This window comes from Hyperoodon ampullatus (genome assembly GCF_949752795.1).
Source record: "Hyperoodon ampullatus genome assembly, chromosome: 11".
In the NCBI taxonomy this organism is placed as follows: Eukaryota; Metazoa; Chordata; class Mammalia; order Artiodactyla; family Ziphiidae; genus Hyperoodon; species Hyperoodon ampullatus.
Window position 1 is genome coordinate 85858680 of NC_136924.1, and position 21850 is coordinate 85880529.

The 21850-nt window shown below is 37.8% G+C and overlaps 2 pseudogenes across 2 annotated transcripts; both read right to left on the minus strand.

Annotated features, from left to right (window-relative positions):
- Positions 1–1760: 1760 nt before the first annotated feature.
- Positions 1761–2349, minus strand: LOC307060473 (small nuclear ribonucleoprotein-associated protein N-like; annotated as a pseudogene). Its single transcript has one exon. The product of its transcript is annotated as a small nuclear ribonucleoprotein-associated protein N-like (transcript).
- Positions 2350–2523: 174 nt separating this feature from the next.
- On the minus strand, positions 2524–2773 carry LOC307060474 (SNRPN upstream reading frame protein-like; annotated as a pseudogene). Its single transcript has one exon. The product of its transcript is annotated as an SNRPN upstream reading frame protein-like (transcript).
- Positions 2774–21850: the final 19077 nt, after the last annotated feature.

Genomic DNA, 21850 nt, shown 5'->3' on the forward strand with positions numbered 1-21850 from the left:
TATAGAAAGAATCCCCCTAAGAACAAATGGCTTTTTAAGTAGAGTTTCTAAATTTAACTTCTTAGAAAATTTAATTTGCCCCTTTATTATTTCTATATATTTAAATTTCCAGAAAGAGATGTAAAAGTTTTGGATATTGCCAGAGCTGAGAAAAAAAAATCTATATAAACATACAGTAAAATTCCACCTCATATAACATATATATGCTTTAAATTTCTCTAGTTTGTTTGAGAATCAGGTTAGTATAGCAGAAGTTACTACCTTTTGGGTTTTCTTGCTTCATGTTTTGGCTTTGTTCCTCTAAGTTCCAACAGCATATTTCTGACGAAACTGGAACTATCCATTCCTGTCTGTTAGAAGTTTCATCAGAGAGATTTATCAGACTGACATTATTCTTTAAAGAACACAGAATTTAAGGAACAGTTGAACAGCTTAATGTACTATTCTTTTTTTTCTCTATTTTGTATTTACTTTTTAAAATAATTAATTTATTTTTTAACATCTTTATTGGAGTATAATCTCTTTACAATGGTGTGTTAGTTTCTGCTGTATAACAAAGTGAATGAGCTATACGTATACATGTATCCGCATATCACCTCCCTCTTGCATCTCCCTCCCTCCCACCCTCCCTATCCCACCCCTCTATGTGGTCACAAAGCACCAAGCTGATCTCCCTGTTCTATGTGGCTGCTTTCCACTAGCTATCTATTTTTAATGTACTATTTTAAAATATGATTTAGTCAGAAATCACATGGAACAAGGGCTGTTAATTACATAGCTGTATTTAATTCTAATTTTCTCATACTTTGCAAAGAAACCAGGATTTTAAAGTTACTAACCTTTCAATGGGTGTACCTTCCAGATGGTCTAATGCAACAAAGAGCATAACGAGAACTACTGGAAGCTTCCATATGCCCACTGCTTCTCAAATTTTCTGAAAAGAATAATTCAGAATTGAAATCAAGAAATTTATTATAGCTCTGATTAATGGAATATTAAACTAGAGCTTACTTTTAAAAAATCTTTTCTAGAACATAATTTCCAAGGATCATACTTTTATTGATGTAGTCCCTTAACAATTTTCAAATATTTTCAAAATTTTCCCTTACCCAATTTCCTTCTTGAAACAATCTGGAAAATTAATATTATAGAACATTATCCATTTAGCCCTTCTTCGAAATAAACTATATATTTAATCCCAAATTTGTTCTAATGCTAAATAAATAATACTATCCCAGCAACAAAAAATTCCTTACCTTTTAATGTCTCAGTGTCAGCAATATCAGAAAATACCTTTGTTAACAAGGAAGCTTCGTGAAAAACACCGAGCTTGCATCCACTGGAGCATTTACTCCCCGACTTGCTAACCAGTAATTGAGATCTTATATACCCTTCACACCTTTCCCAGCTCTGACATCAGGCAGTTCAGAGAGACTCTGTCATTAATTTCCATCCCTATAGATAGAAAGTACCTCATAGACAGCAGAAGCAGATGGGTCATTATTACATTAACACATCAGTGAATGTTAACGTAGTAGATACAGAGTATCTTGGTGGAATTAATGGTGTGTCACACACAGCAGAAACTTGAATTTGCTATCTTTGTAAAGTACCAGAGTGGATTTTCATGGATTAAAGAGAAGTTTGTATTAAGGAATTGTTAAGAAGAAGTGATTAAGAATATCAACTATATGTTTATATGCAAAGAATGAAGCTAGGGACATTGAAGTGTCTACCTAAATTCAAATAATTCTAGGGGCTTAATTCCATGAACATTCAGTAACAGATTGAGATATAAGGGCAAGGTACATTAAAAAAAAAGATACAGAACCAACAGGTGTGGGTGGAGTCCTCTGCCTTGGTGAGTCCTGAGTTGGGGCTCCAGCAGTGCTGGCAGTAGTAGCTACTGCAGCAGCAGCTACAGTGCCTCTTCCCTGGAGTCATTACCTGTTGGGATGGCCTCCCAACCCCTCGGACAGGACCTGCTAATCCAGCAGGAGCTTGGGGAATTGGAACACTAGCTGGTACACTTTAGTCAGCTGCCTTGCCAACCCCAGGGCCTCTTGTAGTTCCAGCAAGTGGTACCCAAGCAATGTCAGTGTATTTGGGGGTGTACCCTCCACAGTCACAGAAACCAAGTTCTCTATGTGTCAGCCCCAGACCCCAAACCTGCTTTCCTTCATGTTCTGGCTGCTTTGGATTCTTTAACCTGATCTCCTTGATCTCATACCCATCACAGAAGATCAAGTTCTTATGTTTGTCAAAAGCCTTAAAGATGCCAATGAAGATTTGGCCATCTTGCAAGATACATCTCAATCTACAGTTAATGCACTGCAGCATCTTGCTGCTCTTTCCATAGTCATGGTTGCTGTTCCACCAAATCTAATGTCCCCTGGAAGGTTTCAGGATCCTTGAGACCTAAGGGAAGGCTACAGTTAGAGGTATGACGCAGGTTCTCCTACAAACAAGGCAAGCTGGGGCAGAATCTTCAAAGAGTAGACAGAGCATTGGTTTTTTTTTGCTTCAGTCAGCTGCCTGGCTATTCCAATACAGCTTTACCCAACCTCTTGGTGTCTCAGCTAAGAATGTCCATGTCAATTTTGCCTTAAAATCTACCACGGGTACTTGCTGCTGCTGAGATCTCTGCGGGCACAGTGGACACTCTTGATCGCTTGGTGAGGTTGTCCTTCTACGTGTGACTTGAACTTCCACCTCTGGTATGTGCCTGTTCTGTGGTCCGTTTCAGGTGTGAGCAGTCCCTGGCCTGCTCCATTGCACCGCTGGCTGTTCTTCAAAACAGAGCATTAGGCAGCCCTGGCTGCTCCCGTCTGCTGCTCCAAAAGTCTTTTGAGGATTAGATTTATTCATTTAATCTTATGTATCTTTTTCTCACTGGTTTTCCATATCTTTAATTTTTTGAACGTCTTAGAAATATCCTAAACTTGATAGACTAACTTTTCCAATTAAAAATCAACTTTGACAATCATATATTTTTTTAATTTTCAAGATCTCTTGCCTTTCGAATAGCACCTCGGTTTTGTTTCATTGATGTAAAATCCATTCTTATCTACGAGGTTACTATTTACAGCTTTCTCTCTCTCTCTCTCTCTCTCTCTCTCTCTTTTAAATTCTTGTCCCTTTGTGGTCTCTATTTCCTTCAGTTCCTTTTTGTTTACCTTTGAATGTTTGTTTTGGTCTCTGTATTTCTTATTGGAGCTTTCTTTAAGTATCTGATGATCCTTAGCTATCCCTTTATTTATTTTTATATTGTTGTTTTACATCTTTATTTAGGTACCATAGAAATAAAATAAACTGAACATATGTAAAGTGGACAATTTGATTGGTTTTCACAAATTTATACACCCCTGAAACCATCACTGCAAACCATCACCACAACGAGATGTAGAGATGTTTCCGTCTTCCAAAAAGTTGTCTTGTGCACTTTTGCAGTTTATCCCTTCTTCCACTCCTTCGTTCTCCTCTATTCCTTTACCCCCTCGCTGGGCAACCACTGATGTGCTTTTTGTTCTTGTATATTTGTTTGCATTTTCTAGAATTTTCTATGAATGGAATAGTACAGAATGTACTCTTTGCCTGGCTTTTTTTTTTTTCCACTCAGCACAATGAATTTGAGATTTATCTGCCTTCTATATCAATAATTTTCCCTTTTATTGCTGAGGAGTATTGCTTCTTGTTAACATTGCTCTCTTAGCCTTATGGAGACTGAAACATAAGTCATTATATCTCCTCAGTTTTTTTTCCATCTTGCATAGATGTGTAGCTGTCTTCTGCCTGTAACTTTTCTCTCTCATTCTCTTTGTCTTTGTGGATTCATATTCTTTTTATCTCTTTGCTGTCATTTTAAGATTGGCGTGATTAAATGAAGTCTAACATTGCATGTTGATTCCTTCAAGAAGTATTCTGTGGCTTGGGAAGATATTTAGAATTCTTTCCTAACAAGCTTTACTTTTTATTTTTATTTTTTTACATTAAAAAATATTGTTCATTCCCTGTTTATAGGTTTCAAACTTAACAATTAATTTTTGATTATAAAAATTTTAAAAAGGAATAAAAATTGAAAGATATGAACTAGTGATAAATAAAACAAAAGATACAAAATTGTTAATATATACAGTATTTACATATGAAAATAGACCACAGTTACAGTTTTTGTGTTAGAGTTCCAGGTTATGACTGATTTTTCTCTAAGCATCTTTTATGTTGCTACATAGTTTTAAAACTATCTCATTAATGGATTGCCAAACATGGTGTGAAGATGGTATCAGTGTTCTAAACATTTTCAGAAATGTGTTTTAAATCCATGTTACATGGTGTCAAATAATTCTTCTATTATTCCACTCCACCATGAAGATATAAGTAAGATTATTTTCTATGCAAAATGATACAAATTAGGGGCTTCTCTGGTGGCGCAGTGGTTGAGAGTCCGCCTGCCGATGCAGGAGACACAGGTTCGTGTCCCGGTCCGGGAAGATCCCACATGCCGTGGAGCAGCTGGGCCCGTGAGCCATGGCCGCTGAGCCTGCGCGTCTGGAGCCTGTGCTCGCAACGGGAGAGACCACAACAGTGAGAGGCCCGTGTACCGCAAAAAAAAAAAAAAAAAAAAAAAAAAAAAAAAAGTACATGGGCTTACCTTACTTACTAAAAGAAGGATATTTCAGGTAACCCACAAAAGAAATCCCAACTGTATGCTCTTTATAAAAGACATACTTTCCATCCTGTTTTAATAGTTTGAAAAATGATGCATTTTTAAGGACTTCTAAGATCCTGTTAATTCAGACATATGGATTAGGAGCTTTTGAAAGGCCTGATGTTCCCCCAAAATCAAAACAAAATAAGCACACAAACAAATGAACAACAATCTCTGAGTTAGAAGAGACTGTCAGGAGAATTTAATTTACTCTCCTTTAATGCTTGAATTATTCATTCAGTAATATTTGGAGCATCTATTGGGTACTAAATTCTTAAGTGTAGTCTAGTTTGGAATTTGGGCAACTAAATAAAAACTAGCAATGATGTGTTCAACCTGCTGGAAAAAATACCACAAACTGACTTAAACAACAGAAATTTATTGTCTCATTTTTCTGGAGGCTGGAAGTCTGAGATCAAGATGTTGACAGGATTGGTTCCTTCTGAGGGCTGTGCTATATCTTTCCCCACCTTCTCGTCGTTTGCTGGCAAATCTTTGGTGTTCCTTGGCTTGTAGAAGCATCACTCTTATCACACTCTTCATTTCCATTTGAGTTGTCTGTGTGTACATGTCTCTGTTTCCAAATTTCCTTTTTTTTAAATTTTATTAAGACACCAGTTATATTGGGTTAAGAACCAAACTACTCCAGTATGACTTTGTCTTAACTAATTACAACTCCAGTGACCCCATTTCCAAATATGGTTACATTCTGAGGTACTATTAGAACTTCAACTTATAAATTTGGAAGGAGGGGAAATAATTCAACCCATAACAGTTGTTTTCTAGAAATTCTGCAAAAATGTTTGTTTGTTTGTTTTAAATTCTCTCCTCTAACTCAATGATTTTCTTTCTTTTTTTTTAAGTCTTTCACAGTAGAGGAGTTTCTTTTATTGTTTTGTGGTCAAACAATATTTTCTGTGTTATTTATATTTTAGACTTTATTAAATTTTTTTGTGATCAAATATATGATTAATTTTAGTAAAGCTTCCATAAGCACTTGGAAAACGCTGTATTTTCTAATTCAGGTACAAAATTCAATATATATCCATATCACCTCCTTTATTGAAAACATTATTTAAGTCTTCTGAATCCTTTCTTATGCTTTTCATTTTGCTATGCCTTGGACTAGGGGGAGAAATAAGTTGTATTATTTATTTATCTCCCTGAATGTCTCTGCCTATTTATCTTTGCATCTCCTGAATTTCCTGCTTTATGAAATTGCTGTACTCCCACTGGGTGCATAGAAATACATAACACATCTTCACTGTGTATTGTTCTTTTTAGTACCTTTAATGTGCTTTTTGCTCTGAATTTTAATGCCTTTTGCTCTGAATTTTACCTTGTCAGATATTATGATCATGACTTCTGTTATTTCTTTTTTTTTCTCTTTTCTTTTTTGGATATTATTGACCATTCTTTTAGTCTTTCTGAATAACTTTGTATTTAGTGTGTCTTTTATACACAGCATAAAGTGGGGATTTGTTTTGTGAGTTATCTAAAAAAAAATCTTTCTTTTAATAAGTAAGTTAAGTTCATGTATTTCTTGATATAATAGATATGTTTGGTCTTAGTTTTGTCATATTAATAATGACATTTATTCTATAGTGCTTAGTTTATCAGACTTTGATCCAAGCATTTTATATATATATTATTTAATCCTTACAAAATCCTTATTTTTAAATATATGATGAAACTGAGGTACAGAGAGGATAGTAACACAGCCAAGGCTACAGAGGGATTTAGTGGTAGAGCTGGGATTCAAATTTAGTCTAGTTCCTTAATCTTGTCTTTTATTGACTGCATTATATAGCCTCATTATTTTGTACTTTTTATGCTAACTCTGGGTAATTAATTTCCTAAGATTGATTTTTCAATTCACAAATTATCTCTTTCATCTGTATCTGATATGTTGATACCCATTCCGTGTGTGTGTTTTTTTAAATTTATTTATTTTATTTATTTATTTTTGGCTATGTTGGTCTCTCACTGCAGGCGGGCTTTCTCTAGTTGCTGTGAGCGGGAGCTACTCTTCACTGTGGTGTGCGGGCTTCTCATTGCGGTGGCTTCTCTTGTTGGGGAGCACAGGCTCTAGGAACACGGGCTTCAGTAGTTGTGGATCACAGGCTCTAGAGCGCAGGCTCAGCAGCTGTGGCACACGGGCTTAGTTGCACCGTGGCATGTGGGATCTTCCCGGACCAGGGCTCGAACCCGTGTCCCCTGCATTGGCAGGCGGATTCCTAAACATTGCACCACCAGGGAAGCCATTCCGTGTGTTTTTAATATCAAAGATTAAGTTGTTTTAGTTTTAAATACTTCTTGGTCATTTTTAATAGTCATTTTAGGTTGATTTAAAAACAGTGCATTTGTTTTGTTTTTAATCATTTCATAGATGGTCAGTCAATATTGTTTATCTGATTATCTCACCATATTTTCCTTGGAAATTTGGTCTGTATTTTGTTTCTGATGACTCTCAGTGGCTGTGGCTTGATTTGTGTTTATAAGATCATATGTTCTTTTTTTAATTCTTTTTTTAAATTAATTACTTTATTTTTGGCGGCATTGGGTCTTCATTGCTGCACACAGGCTTTCTCTAGCTGCAGTGAGCGGAGGCTACTCTTGTTGCAGTGCGCAGGCTTCTCATTGCAGTGGCTTCTCATTGTTGTGGAGCATGGGCTCTAGGTGCACAGGCTTCAGTAGTTGCGGCACGTGGGCTCAGTAGTTGTGGTGCATGGGTTTAGTTGCTTCATGGCTTGTGGAATCTTCCTGGACCAGGGCTCAAACCTGTGTCCCCTGCATTGGCAGGTGGATTCTTAACCACTGCACCACCAGGGAAGTCCAAGGTCATATATTCTTCAACTAAATCTGTGGGAATCCTAAGGACCCGCATTGGGGATTTTCTCTTAGAGAGGATGTGGTTTATTTGCCACTGTCCAGAATTTGCTGACATCTGAGATCACTTAAGCTCCAAGGAGGGTCAAGGTAATACAGGAGACTCACATTAGTCTCCAACCTTGAGACAGACCCAAAACTTAGGACTTCAAGATCTCAGGACTCCTATTATTATTTGTTCCCAGAGAGACTTTCTTTCACTTACTGTTTACTCATGGCTCTCTGCTCAGATTTCATTTCATTGCCTCCCCCATCACACTCAGATTTCCTTTCTTTCTTGTGAGCTTAGCCATGCCTTAAAGATGTTTGTCTTAATTTGTCCAGGTTCTAGTTGTCTTTTAGTGGGAGGGCCCTTCAGTATAACTTCATACTATAAAAGCAGAAGTGTGTATGCATATTTTAAGGACTTCCAATCTATATAGTCAAATTGCCCTCTAGAAAGCTAATAATAATTTACAGTCCATTAGCAGTGCACTAGGATACACTTTATTCTTAAGTTTGCTAACACAGGATATTGTTTAGAAAAAAAGTACCCACAAATCATAAGAAAAAGGAAGTAGTATCTTTATATTAATGTAAAAATTTTTTTATTTTATAGTAGAGTATAGTTGATTTACAATGTTGTGTTAGTTTTAGGTGTACAGCAAAGTGATTTAGTTATACATATACATATATCTATTCTTTTTCAGATTATATTAACTTAATTTTTAAAAATTACTAGTGAAGTTTAAAAAAATTTAAGTGTTTCTTTGGGTCATTTATGCAATTTATTTTTTAATCACTTAGACATATGGATTTGGATACCAGAATAGGTCCAATCTGGATATAGAAAATCTTAGACATGGATTATATAATCCAAGGAGAGCATGTACAACAAGAGTAAAGTAAGACAAAGTACATCTTAGGAAACATCAAAAGTTATGAGTCATTTTGAGGAGTAGGGGCCAGAGGAAGAGATGGGAGTGCTCAAATATGACTTATTGGGAGAAAAAAGTGATGTCAGAAATCAATGAAAGAGAAAGTCCAAGAAGGAAAATCTTGGTATGAATGTCCCACTATGCAGATAAATAACATAGGATGAAGACTAAAAAATAGAAATTTGAGGTCAGCCAGTGAAAGTTCACTGCTGACTATAACTGGGGTGCATTCAGTGCTTGGTATGGACAGACATAGTATAATGGCATAGCGTTACAGTCCTGAAATGTTACTGATCTAGATCACTGGATCTTAACATATTGAGAATCAAGCATCCTTTTAAGACTCTGATGGGGAAAATGAGCTCTGTTTTTCTGGAAAATGTGGATTTGAACATGCAATTTAAATTTTGAGCACAATATCTAGAAATTCATACTCCCTCTGACAACCTCCTTTATATAGATTTCCCTACTGTAGCCTCATGGCAGACTTTTGATCATAAAGGCAAGAAGAAAGACAGACCAATAACTTCAGGAAAGGTTAGCGTTAGGTTAAGATAACAGGTAAAAAAAGGCCTGGCACTTACTAACTACATATTCAATAAATGTTTATTGACTTTTCAGCAGGGTAGGAGAGTTTGGTAAGACGGGAGAGGGAAAAGATAATTGTTGGTATAGTGTCCCCAGAGAACTGGGAGGCAATGGGATCGTGAGTTAGTAGAGAGGTTAGTCTTATGGGGATGAGGGAAGCAGACATTAGAAATGTGTGTTTTTCAGAAACTGCTTTGTGTCAGGCATTGTGTTAGAACATGTTTGTACAATACCTCACTTAATCTTTAAACAACCCTGTGAAGTAGGAAAGGTTAGCTTTTATAGATGAGCATTTGAATGTTTAGAGAGATTACATAACTTTTTCAAAATCATGTTAGAAAGTGGCAAGGAGCAGAGTCTAACCTCCACGTGTCACACAACAAAACTGCCACACCTGGTACAGTTATGCAGAAATTAAGGAATTAATTACTATCGCTAAGATTGGACTTGGAGGGGAGGGAACTTTGGGAAATTGGAGTCTCTATTTTCATTGTCAAACTGTTACCAAACTCAGGTTCAGCTGTTTGAAGGTTGAAAGCCAATAAATGAGAGACAAGTGTTGGTGAGAAAAGGAAAGCTTGCTTTATTCAGAAGGCCAGCAACCTGGGGAGAAGGTGGACTTGTGTCCCAGAACCAGCTTCGAAGATTCTGCTTGGCCATGAAAGCTTTTAAAGAGAAAAAAGAGGAAAAAAAAAATCTCAGTTAATCACTGAATTAGGGGGTCAGATTCTTTACCATCTTCCGTAGTGTGCAGGCTTGTTGACTTCTTGTGATCTTTCTTTAGATGCTGTCTTGTTCATGCAGTCAGCTCACAGGGTTACTGAAGGGGAAGCTGGAGAAAAGCTCTAGTCCTCCATTAATTATTTATTCTTCATTCCTACTTCTTCAATCTAAGAAAAAAATCAACAAGTTAGACAAGGCATGGTGTGATCAAAAGATTTGAGAAGGGGGCTTCCCTGGTGGCGCAGTTGTTGAGAGTCCGCCTGCCGATGCAGGGGACACGGGTTCGTGCCCCGGTCCGGGAAGATCCCACATGCCGTGGAGCAGCTGGGACCGTGAGCCATGGCCGTTGAGTCTGCGCGTCCGGAGCCTGTGCTCCACAACGGGAGAGGCCACAACAGTGAGGGGCCTGCGTACCGCAAAAAAAAAAAAAAAAAAAAAAAAAAAAAGATTTCAGAGGTGTGATTGGGTGGGAGATTGGTGAAGCGTGGAGGCACCTGGTATAGAGGTTAAGTTAAAATACAGCTTTGCTAAAGTGACAACAAAAAGGGCCTCCTGCAAAGAGCTGCTTCCTGCAAAGGGCTGCTTACAAAATGGCAGAATGACCCACTGAGAATGACCAGTAGCCTGGCCTACTCCTCTCTACTGACTTGTCAGCGCTGTCCCTTAGATGCCTGGATGGATGTCACACAGTCCTGCAGCCCCTGGGTCCTGCATCCTGCCCACCTCCAGGTCTGACAGCATTGGAAGCTGGGATTGACGCAAACCTCTGGGAAAGAGCCAAGTTGTTCACAGGAGATTTTCAAATATGAGCTAAATGAAAAGGGAGAACAAAAAGAACATAAAAGATCCATCAGAGCAATCATGTATTATTTCATATCAAAGCCACCCAGCTTTGATATTATTTTTGTTGTTTGTTTTTTCCTAAGACCACCCAGTGAGTACAGAAAGAAGCTGTAGAATTGTCCATGTTGTAGAAGCCTTAGGACTAACTTTTTTCCCCTCTGTACAATATTACCGTCTATCTTGGTTCAGCAGATTATTAGCTCTTTGAAACCATATTTACATTTTTTGTTCTGTTTTATACTCAGGAACACTTCACAAATAATATTACTTTTGTTGTTTGTATTTGAATTTTATTTTAATTTGATCTAAAGCTAAGTAACTTCCAAGCTAAGTTGATATGTGATAGAAATTAACTGGTTCCAAATAGTCATTTTTTTGTTGCTATTGTGACTACTGTGGTTGGATATAATTATAGAGATGAGTTTGAAGTGATAATGTGTATAGTCAAAAGAACTCTGGTTTAGATTTGATTATTTAAGCACATCTGATAATAATTTAAGGGTGATACCCTGTGATTAAGTTGTAACACTGCTCAGAGAAGTGGCATATGGTTAAGGTTGAAATCTAGCTATTTTATATTCACTGTTAAAAAAGTTTAATAACGTATGCCAAAAATTCCTTTAAAGGTTAGTGGTTTCCCTCTAAGTGTAAATTGATTGGTTGACAAAATTGCCAAGTTCACTGAGATATTTTTACCTACATCCACTCATACTCCTCCCATCCCCACTCCCATGGAAACAGTCAACCAACCAATGAGCCAACCAAACAGTACAGGAACAGGGAAAGAGTATTTTTATTTTAATGTGTTTCAGCATAAATGGATTGAAGCTATTTGTTGCACTAGACTTTTGGCTGTGGGTGGAAAAGCCAACATCTATGTATTCTGAAAATATACGGTGAGTTTCAGAGGCCCACCACAACAAAGTGTTAAGTGTAAACAGCAGATGACAGACAAAAAGGAGTGTTTACCTGTGGGCAGCCATGAAGGGCTCATTGACAGTGAGTGATGTTTTTGGACACACACTCAGCCATAAGAGCACCCTTAATAGGAAGACTCAAAATGTTCAATTTAGAGATTCCCTCAGTCAGATGACCTAACTGAAATCAGATGACCTAACTGAAATCAGATGAAGGGAGAGATATAGGGTAATGATCTAGTTACTGGGAAAATAGAATAGGATTAGTTGAGATCTTACTGACACTACGGAAATGGAGCCACCAGACTAAAGACCCATAAGGCTTGGAATTTTATCTAGTTGCTACCATGCACCCCTCCTAATCTTTCCTCTCTTTGCATTTCCAGAGATAAATTCAGTTTTGGCGATGTAGGTCTGGACTGAAGCGCTTGGTGAAGTACAATTCTAAGCAGTCAATCTTTGAAATAAAACAGCAAACCTTCCCTTTAAAGACTATCCTGAAATGGAAAGGGAGGAAAGGCCAGGAGGGGTGGATGATACCAATTAGACAAAATTCTAAGGGGTTTGTCATTAAAGCCCTAAGGAGCTTTAGTCTGGTAGCTCCACATGCAATGGAGGACCTTATGCTACAGGAAATAATCAGCCAGTCACAGAAGGACAAATAAGGCATGATTCTACTTATATGAGGCACCTAAAATAGTTTAACTCCTAGAAACAGAGCAGAATGGTGGTTTCCTGGGACCGGGAGCAGGGGGAAATGGAGAGCTACTGTTCAACAGGTATAAAGTTCCAGTTACACAAGATGAATAAGTTCTAGAGATCTGTTGTATAACATTGTGCTTATATTAACAATACTGTATTGTGTCCTTAGACATTTAAGAGGGTAGATCTTATGTCAATTGTTCTTACCACAATAAAAACAAAACAAAGCAAACCAGAAATAAAATACAATAAAAATAAAATATGGACTGTTAAAACCAAGACAAAACCAAATCAAACAAAAACCCCAGCAAGCAACTAAGAGGCTGATGGCAATTGGAGACCTGACAATTTCCATAACAATATAGGGATCTGAGGGCATCTTGAATCCCTCTCAATCTGTCCTACAGATTTTGTCCCAAGATTTTAAGTCACAGACTGTCAAGACTTCTTTGAAACCCAGGAGAAAAGCTCCTAAGGCCAAGTTCAAATCAGTACAAACTAAGACCCAAAGGCCAACGACATGTTGGTGGGCTTCTATGGCATTTGTCTGATCTCAGTTATTTGGGGACATAAGAAAGCCTGGTGTTGGTGCATTTCAAATAGTCCCTTGATTCACGGTTCCTTCCAAAACTTTTAACATTCTCCAGTAATAAGTATTGTAAGACATTTTAGAAAGTGCAAGACACCAAATGTGTGTTGTTTGTGGAGACACTTTGAACTCTCCTGAGCTGGGTGAGAGTTTTCTTTAGGTCTGAGGCCCAGGAATATGTTGTAGGTGAACTAGAGACCACACTTTGAGAAACTGCACAAATGAAACAAAACAACTTGCTTTTCATTGTCACCACACCCTGAACTCTGTGACCTCCGGGCTTGTACCTCTCATGTTATGGATGGAGCACAGTTCACTGTGTCATGTGATTGTCTACATGTCTTATCTATTGGCTTCTAAGGTGCTTCAAAGTGAGGGCCACTGATTGCTAACTTCTCATTACCCAATGCCTCTTAGCAGAGTGCCTTGGACACATTTAGTCACCTTGTTATTTTAGTGTGATGTCATATGTGTTTCAGTTTTTCTCAGATTCTTGTTTGCTATTAATAGCCCTTATTTTTTTGTTTGTGGTTTTTGTTCTAAACTTTAATATTTTTTTTTTGCGGTACATGGGCCTCTCACTGTTGTGGCCTCTCCCGTTGTGGAGCACAGGCTCTGGACACGCAGGCTCAGCAGCCATGGCTCACAGGCCCAGCCACTTCGTGGCATGTGGGATCTTCCAGGACCGGGGCACGAACCCGTGTCTTCTGCATCGGCAGGCGGACTCTCAACCACTGCACCACCAGGGAAGTCCAGAACTTATTCTTAATATATTTATATTAATATTTATTAGAAAATTTATTAGAAAATAGTCATAAAATCACCAAATAAGCCTAGGACTCAGCTTTCGACAAACTGAACATTCCTTAAAATGTATTTAATGAAAGTATATTTAAAAACAATATTCCTTATAAAAAGTTTTAGTAAATTTGACAGGTTTGGTGTTTGGTAAATTGACATTGTGCCTGACCTCAGGTTTAATTCTCTTATCAGTTCATTTACTTAAGAAAGCATAATTTGTGATTATCTTTCATGACTTGGAATAGAAAAATACATCTTAGCTTTATATTGTTCATTCAGTCTTGCTTACTTGACTTCTAGGATGATATAGTGAAAACTAATTTAAAATCAATTATAATTTTTAACAGGATACTATGAATCCATTCTCACAAGTGATAATGATCCTGACCTTTTCAGGATTAGCTATTTACCTAAAAGGAATGAGCAGAGTTCTTTATTGTCTGTGCTCAACGGAAAAAAAGATGTCCTGGTCCTGCTTGCAAATAGATGTTACTGCTTCTCTGGTTCTAAAATTTTAGAAAAGGCTGGACTGTTCTCAGTCTCTCTAGATCACTATGTTTACGTCATAAGCATTGGTCCACCAAATTGTAATAATTTAGTTTTCCTACTGCAAGGAGGAGGTAGATTCCATATGAATATGCTACTTTCAACAGACATTTAGCCTGGATTTTCTGAGATTTAGGTGAAGAATGAATTGAATTTGGACCATGAAAGGTCACGTTCCCAGAAAATTCTATGGTTGTACTTAACAAGACCAAACACAGAACCAAAACAGATCAAAACCAAAACAGCTTCAAATAACTGAAGGTTAAGAATTAACCTGAGGGCTTGGCTTCCCTGGTGGCGCAGTGGTTGAGAGTCCGCCTGCCGATGGAGGAGATACGGGTTCGTGCTCTCGATCCGGGAAGATTCCACATGCCGCGCAGTGGCTAGACCCGTGAGCCATGACCGCTGAGCCTGCGCGTCCGGAGCCTGTGCTCCGCAACGGGAGAGGCCACAACAGTGAGAGGCCCGCGTACCGCAAAAAAAAAAAAAAAAAAAAAAAAAGTAACCTGCTTCTTTGAATGTGCCGTTAATGTTTTTACAATAACTTTTTGGGGTAATGAGAAGAACCATTTAGCTCATTTACTCACTGTCTCCCATGGAGTGATTACTCTGTGTTTATATGAATATGGATTAGGAAAATTGTTCTGCACATATGAGCTAGGGATTTTGAAGAAAGAATCTTTATTCTCAACACTGATTTTACCAAGCAAAGGGGGAAGTGGTATTGCAGTTAGTTATTAAAGAAATAAGGAATAGGGTTTACTAACGTCTGAATTCAGTATACAAGAAGACTCACTCTAAATCTAAAAGCTCAAACTGTTACCTTTCCTTTAAAAAAGAAAATCCTTATTTGTATATAACTTGAGTCAAATGCATTGTTAATTTTGCATTGAGTAGGACTTGAACTAATCTGTTCATTTTCTCTTGTCTTTCTCTTAGGCATATAATTTTCTGCAGCATTCATTCAGATAAGTTACTGTATAGTGGGAAGGATCTTAAAACATTTTCCAAACCAAATGTATTTGCCTCTTTGGTTTCTTGTGTACTAAAATTCCTAACATGTGAGCTAGTCCTTTTAATTAAAAAACTTAACAAAGGGCCCCTATTAAAATATGAATCTGCCTGGGAGGAGCATATTAAATTCAAAATTAAAAGGTGGTAATATATCAGTATGAATGTATTAACTAGCTTAGTTTCATAGCAACTAGAAAAGAGTAGAACCAAGACATAAAACACTGTGGAAAGTGAGTCAGGTGAAGCACTATAATTCATACCTCTGTGAGGCCAAGTATGGGGTACACTGTGGGTTTATGGTATGGTGGGTAAGGGGAGGAAGGTATTCCTTGGACTACATCTTCTCTCAGGCTTCCTATAATGCTAAAACTGTGCAGCTCTCTCATTCTAGGGGCTCTGAAAGGCAGCACATGGAACTGTTTAACCCCTAACATTAATGCTACATACAAATAGTCACTCAGTAAGTGAGATTTATCTGATTTTTGAAGATACATAAATTCAGTTATGGAAATGCCAGTTTTCACTGCTCAGCGATCCTTTTATCAGATTTACTCAGCTGGCAAAAGAAAAAAGTTTGACTCATATTATTTATCCCTTTGCTTTTTCTCTTCTGTCAGTTCTCACACCTTATCTGTATGAAGTTGCCTATGTGTAGACAGAGTAAGTGGCCAGGTAATGGATGTGAGTTGAAAGGTATTGCAAAATTTTGTGCTATTCTATCCCATGTCCCTGCCAATGGAAATGTCCATTATCGACATTTCTCCCACGCATGAGATAACCAAGGTGAAATCTTTCTCCTGCATTTTACAAACATATGCATTTTTCCCCCCTCTGGGAAAGAGGAAAAGGATAAGCTACTTCCTAATCAGAATGGTGTCTTAGGTAAGCAGGTGTTACACTGGAAAGTAGCAAAATGAGGCAGTCAAGGAACATATATAAAGAGTTAGGGGAAAGGGAGAAGAGAAAAAAGGGGCTGAAAAATATGTTTTCACAGAAGTTAGTCTTTGATTTAGCCTGTCATCTCTCATATTGATTAAGGAGAAAAAAGGTGACAAGGGCAATTTGACTCTCTGGAGATGACAGGTGTAGGTCACGTGGGTGCACACGTGTGTGTGAGTTTCTCACAGTGTGTGTAGGTGTTTTAGCAGTCCTGTTAGTCCCTAGGTCAATTTCAGTGAGAGTTGCTCTGTATGTAGTTGTTGTTTTGTGCCTGTGATGGGAGGTGAGACCAGTGTCCACTTACTCTGCTATCTTAATCTCTTTTGAAAAGTTTTATAAATTAAAAAAAGTTTATTTAAAAATAGATGATTCTACCTAAAATGTTTTATTTTAGATCAATATGTTTGTAAACAAATTATAAACTTTATGATATTTGGTAGTATTAAGTAGGAAGGCAAATGTTTGTCATATATATCATGTTATTTATAATGTGATATACACTCCTTATTTTAAATTAATATTGAGAAAAAAGCCTGACCTGTTAAAAAATAAATTCAAAGGTGACATTCTGTTGTATTTGGCTTCAGAGAGTCATACATTAAAATGTAGATTGGTGTTTAATTATTATATGTGTTAAAGTGTTAAAATAAGAAAAAAGCTGATATAATGTTTGGAAGTTTTATACTTGGGGGTTTAAATATGTTTGGAGTTTAAAAAATCTTAAAATTCAATAAAGTTAGTATTATACTGTTTGTATTTTCTTTAGATCTGAAGAAATAAGATAATAGGTTTTATGTCATTATTTGCAGATATTTCTAACTAGATGAAAAAAGAGCATTTAGATGCCATTCTTCATTTTATTCTTTCTTTCCAAGAATTGGTTTTGATACAATGGAAACATAAAATGAGATACTATGCTGTTGGAGGATGGAGGGGATGAAAAGTGCTCACTGAACTGAGAAGGCATCTTGAGACCGAAAAACAAGGCAGACAGCTCCATATAATCAATGGATCCATTTATTATAGGGCAACTTACAAGGCAGGATCTATTGGGATCAGGCGACAACAATCCCGAAGCATTCACATCTGCACTCTGCACCACCGAGGAGCCTTTGGGGCAGTTTTATAGTTAACCTAGGGAATGGGGTGAGTGCTTGGAAAAAGGATGTACATTCCTAAGTCAAGATTTGTGAATGGGGGGACTTCCCTGGTGGCACCATGGTTAAGAATCCGCCTGCCAATGCAAGGGACACAGGTTCAATACCTGGTCCAGGAAGATCCCACATGCTGTGAACCAACTAAGCCCGTGCGCCATAACTACTGAGCCTGCACTCTAGAACCTGTGCGCCACAGCTACTGAGCCCACGCGCCACAACTACTGAAGCCCATGTGCCTAGAGCCCATGCTCCACAACAAGAGAAGCCACTGCAGTGAGAAGCCTGTGCACCGCAGTGAAGAGTAGCCCCCACTCACCGCAACTAGAGAAAGTCCCCACACAGCAATGAAGCCCCAATGCAGACAAAAATAAATAAATTTATTAAAAAAAAAAAGATTTGTGAATGGGTAACTAGTCTCATGGGTGCTGGAGAATACGTCAGCGAAGGTTCTCATCCTTTTGGAGGGGGGACTAACAGAGCATAGAGGACACCTGGTCCTAATGATTATTAAACAATATCTATTAACTACAAATCCCTTGACGACAGAGAAGTGGTTTATTGCACAGTACAGTCCTGGGTAGGGTCAGTGGAAAGAGAGAAGAAACTCTGAGGGCTCAAGATGGTGTCATTTATTCTAACAGCCTTACACAGGCAGATTTTAGGGACTTCCCTGGCGGTCCAGGGGTTAAGACTTCACACTCTCAATGTAGGGGTCATGGGTTTGATCCCTGTTTGGGGAACTAAGATCCTACATGCCATGGGGCCAACAAACTTTTAAATAGAGGAATGAAACTTACTGATCAGATGAAGGTACTCTTGAGGGACATTTATAACATTATTTTCTTTATGCTCCTCATTAGCTTAGATTTTAACATCAGTGCTTTTCATGCTTTCTGTCTTTATCCAATGGTCTATTAGAGGTATAAATAAAACAGTGTATGACCACAAATAAAGATAGTTTAAAATTGTCTAATATTCGAAACCAACATGCTGCCAAATGGTACCCAGCTGAGTGGTAAACAGAGGAGAGGCTGGTCCTGCACTCACTCATCTGATTAATGCTAGACCTGAGCATCTCGCCTGATATTTATTCAGAGCTCCAAACTGTTCCCTTTATATAATTTAAACAAGTGTTTTATTTACTAAGACCAAAGTAGAAATGAGAATTGATACCCTTATGGCTGGAAGCACATGGAGCCAGTTGGGAAGTTCTGAGTAGCAACTCTGGATGCTTCCTGGCTCTAACAGTCAGTGGCTCTGGTCAGGAAAGTTACAGATGCCTCAGGCTGTTTTGCTAAATTAAAGTCCAAATAATCAAAGAGAAGGGAAAGAAAGAGGAGATTGACAAAGGTTCTTAGTGAAAGCAAAATAATTAGAGAACCAAGGAAAAAAAAACAGTTAAGAAAGTTGTTAAGAACACAGCATTAACATAGATTAGAAATGTGCTACCTTCTTATTACGTTTTTAAAGAATCAGTTCCAATGATGCTTGTTCTTTTCCCCTATATGTTTGTAATTGAAAAAATATATAATGATCCTTGTGGAAAACAGTACATAACTTTCCAATGGAAAGACAAGAAAAAATCAATCATAATCCTACCCAGAGGTAACCACTATTAAGATTCTAGTTTTGGTCCTTCAATATTTTATCTAAGTGAATACAACAGTGAACAAACACACCACACCAGTGGAGAGGCAGTTTAGGGTAGTGGATAATAGTCTCTAGGGCCAGACTGCCTGCATCTGAACCCTGGCTCTGACACTTACAAGCTGTGTGACCTTGCACAAATTACTTGACCTCTCTGTGCTTTAAAGTCCACATCTTCAAAGTTGGGATAATATTATTTAGGTCATAAGGTTTCTTTTTTTACCATTCATTCTCTTTATTTTATTTTATTTTATTTTGTTTATGTATTTTTTAACATCTTTATTGGAGTACAATTGCCCCACAATGGTATGTTAGTTTCTGCTTTATAACAAAGTTAATCAACTATACATATACATATGTCCCCATATCTCTTCTCTCTTGTGTCTCCCTCCCTCCCACCCTACCTCTCCCACCCCTCTAGGTGGTCACAAAGCACCAAGCTGATCTCCCTGTGCTATGCAGCTGCTTCCCACTAGCTATCTATTTTATGTTTGGTAGTGTATATATGTCCATGCCACTCTCTCACTTTGTCCCAGCTTACCCTTCCCCCTCCCCGTGTCCTCAAGTCCATTCTCTAGTAGGTCTGCGTCTTTATTCCCGTCTTGCCCCTAGGTTCTTCATGACCATTTTTTTTTTAGATTCCATATATATGTGTTAACATATAGTATTTGTTTTTCTCTTTCTGACTTACTTCACTCTGTATGACAGACTCTAGGTCCATCCATCTCACTACAAATAACTCAATTTCGTTTCTTTTTATGGCTGAGTAATATTCCATTGTATATATGTGCCACATCTTCTTTATAGATTCATCTGTTGATGGACACTTAGGTTGCTTCCATCTCCTGGCTATTGTAAATAGAGCTGCAATGAACAGTTTGATACATGACTCTTTTTGAATTATGGTTTTCTCAGGGTATATGCCCAGTAGTGGGATTGGCTGGGTCATATGGTAGTTCTATTTTTAGTTTTTTGAGGAACCTCCATACTGTTCTCCATAGTGGCTGTATCAACTTACTTTCCCACCAAGAGTGCAGGAGGGTTCCCTTTTTTTCCACACACTCTCCAGCATTTATTGTTTGTAGATTTTTTGATGATGGCCATTCTGACCGGTGTGAGATGATATCTCATTGTAGTTTTGATTTGCATTTCTCTAATGATTAATGATGTTGAGCATTCTTTCACGTGTTTGTTGGCAATCTGTATATCTTCTTTGGAGAAATGTTGTCATAAGGTTTTATGATAACTAAATGAATTGGCAACTCTAAAGCTTCTAAAACTGTGTCTGGACTACAGCAAGTAGTATATAATGTGTATATGTTTTATTATTATCTCCAGTTATATATAGTTTTACAAAAATGGTGTCACATTGTATGTAATATATTAGGGTTTGTGTTTTTCTAATCTGGTCATAGCCCTTTAGGACAATCTGCTTCTACATGCTTTTCTTGTATGTTGGAGTCTTTGAGAGTGTCCAATCAATAAATACCAATAAGTACCAGTGCCCCCACCCCGATCCTAACTGTGAATCAATTAAAAAATAAGAGACACATATGACACACAGATTCCAAAACATCACTTCTAGCACTGACAAGCTGACGTGAGGGAATGTGGCTTATTTCTGCTGGCAAGCAGGCTTTCTTACAGTTAACCTCCAAATAGATCAACCTCCCCACGTCAGCCTTCTCCACATGGGGTGAGTGAGGGTATGGAGAGGAAGGACATGTCATGCTCATGGAATTCCATCTATATAGAAGGAAATAATAAGAATGAGGAATAATAATATTAGCCTTTTCCTTTTTTCTCCTTCTAACATGGAAAAGTTTTCCTTCTGATTTTAATGTACTGTTTTTACTCTGCTTGTTGAAGCATTTTAACAAAGCACTTAGTGGTAATTGAGACTATGTGTCTCGAATTTCTTTGGACATTTTCCCCACATATAACTTAAATAAGAAAGCTAGATATACCTTGGTAAGTGAAGATTTGGTGACAATGGCTGTGTTTTACCTGATGCGAAAGTTGTTGGTTAATATACCTGACCAGTTAAAGATCAGTTGATTTGATGACAAAATCTCATTTGGTATCACATAGAGATTGCAGGCTCTTCATATGTAATGTCAAGAGCTGCCCAATTATGCAAACTAGTTAAATCTCCTGAATCTTCTATTACTGAGAATAAAAAGAGCATTAGGGATTGAAGGCATAATATCAATAACATCAAGAGGTACCCTTCACTGAATGTTGATTGTGTGCTAGCATCATATTACACACTTCTTATGTATTATCTTCTTATGTATTATCTTATTTAATTTTATTTCAACTGATTTTTGTTGTCGTGGTCACTTGTATTGGGCCCTCTGATCCTTTCTGTCCTCCATGGGACTGACTTCAGAAAATTAAAATTTCCAGTTTCCCTTGCATCTGATTTCCAGTTAGGTTGTCAATGGGAGATATTGCTGTGAGACGGGTTGTAGAGGGGAAAAGCCATTTCTCCAGCTCCATGCATTAAGTGGTGCCTCTGGCAGTGGCTGTGTGTCCTTAAGGGCTCGAGCTCCTGCAACTCAGCCCTTTTCCCTTTCTGATACATTCTCAGGAGTGAGAGAGACTTGCCACTGACATAAATCTCTGGGTTGCCCACCGTCTGCCCAGTTTGGCTTTTTAACTCTTCCGATGCCTTTAGAACTAGTTTCCCATAATTAAATCCTCTATTGAACTGCCTGTCATGGGTTCTATTTTCTTGTCTGAACCTTGATTTATGTAAAGATAGAGATTATATTCATTGTATGGGTAGATTAAGTGACTTGTACAGAATCACACAACTAGTTTAAAAACAGGCTTTCAAACCAGTAGTGCCTCCTTTCGAAGCCCAA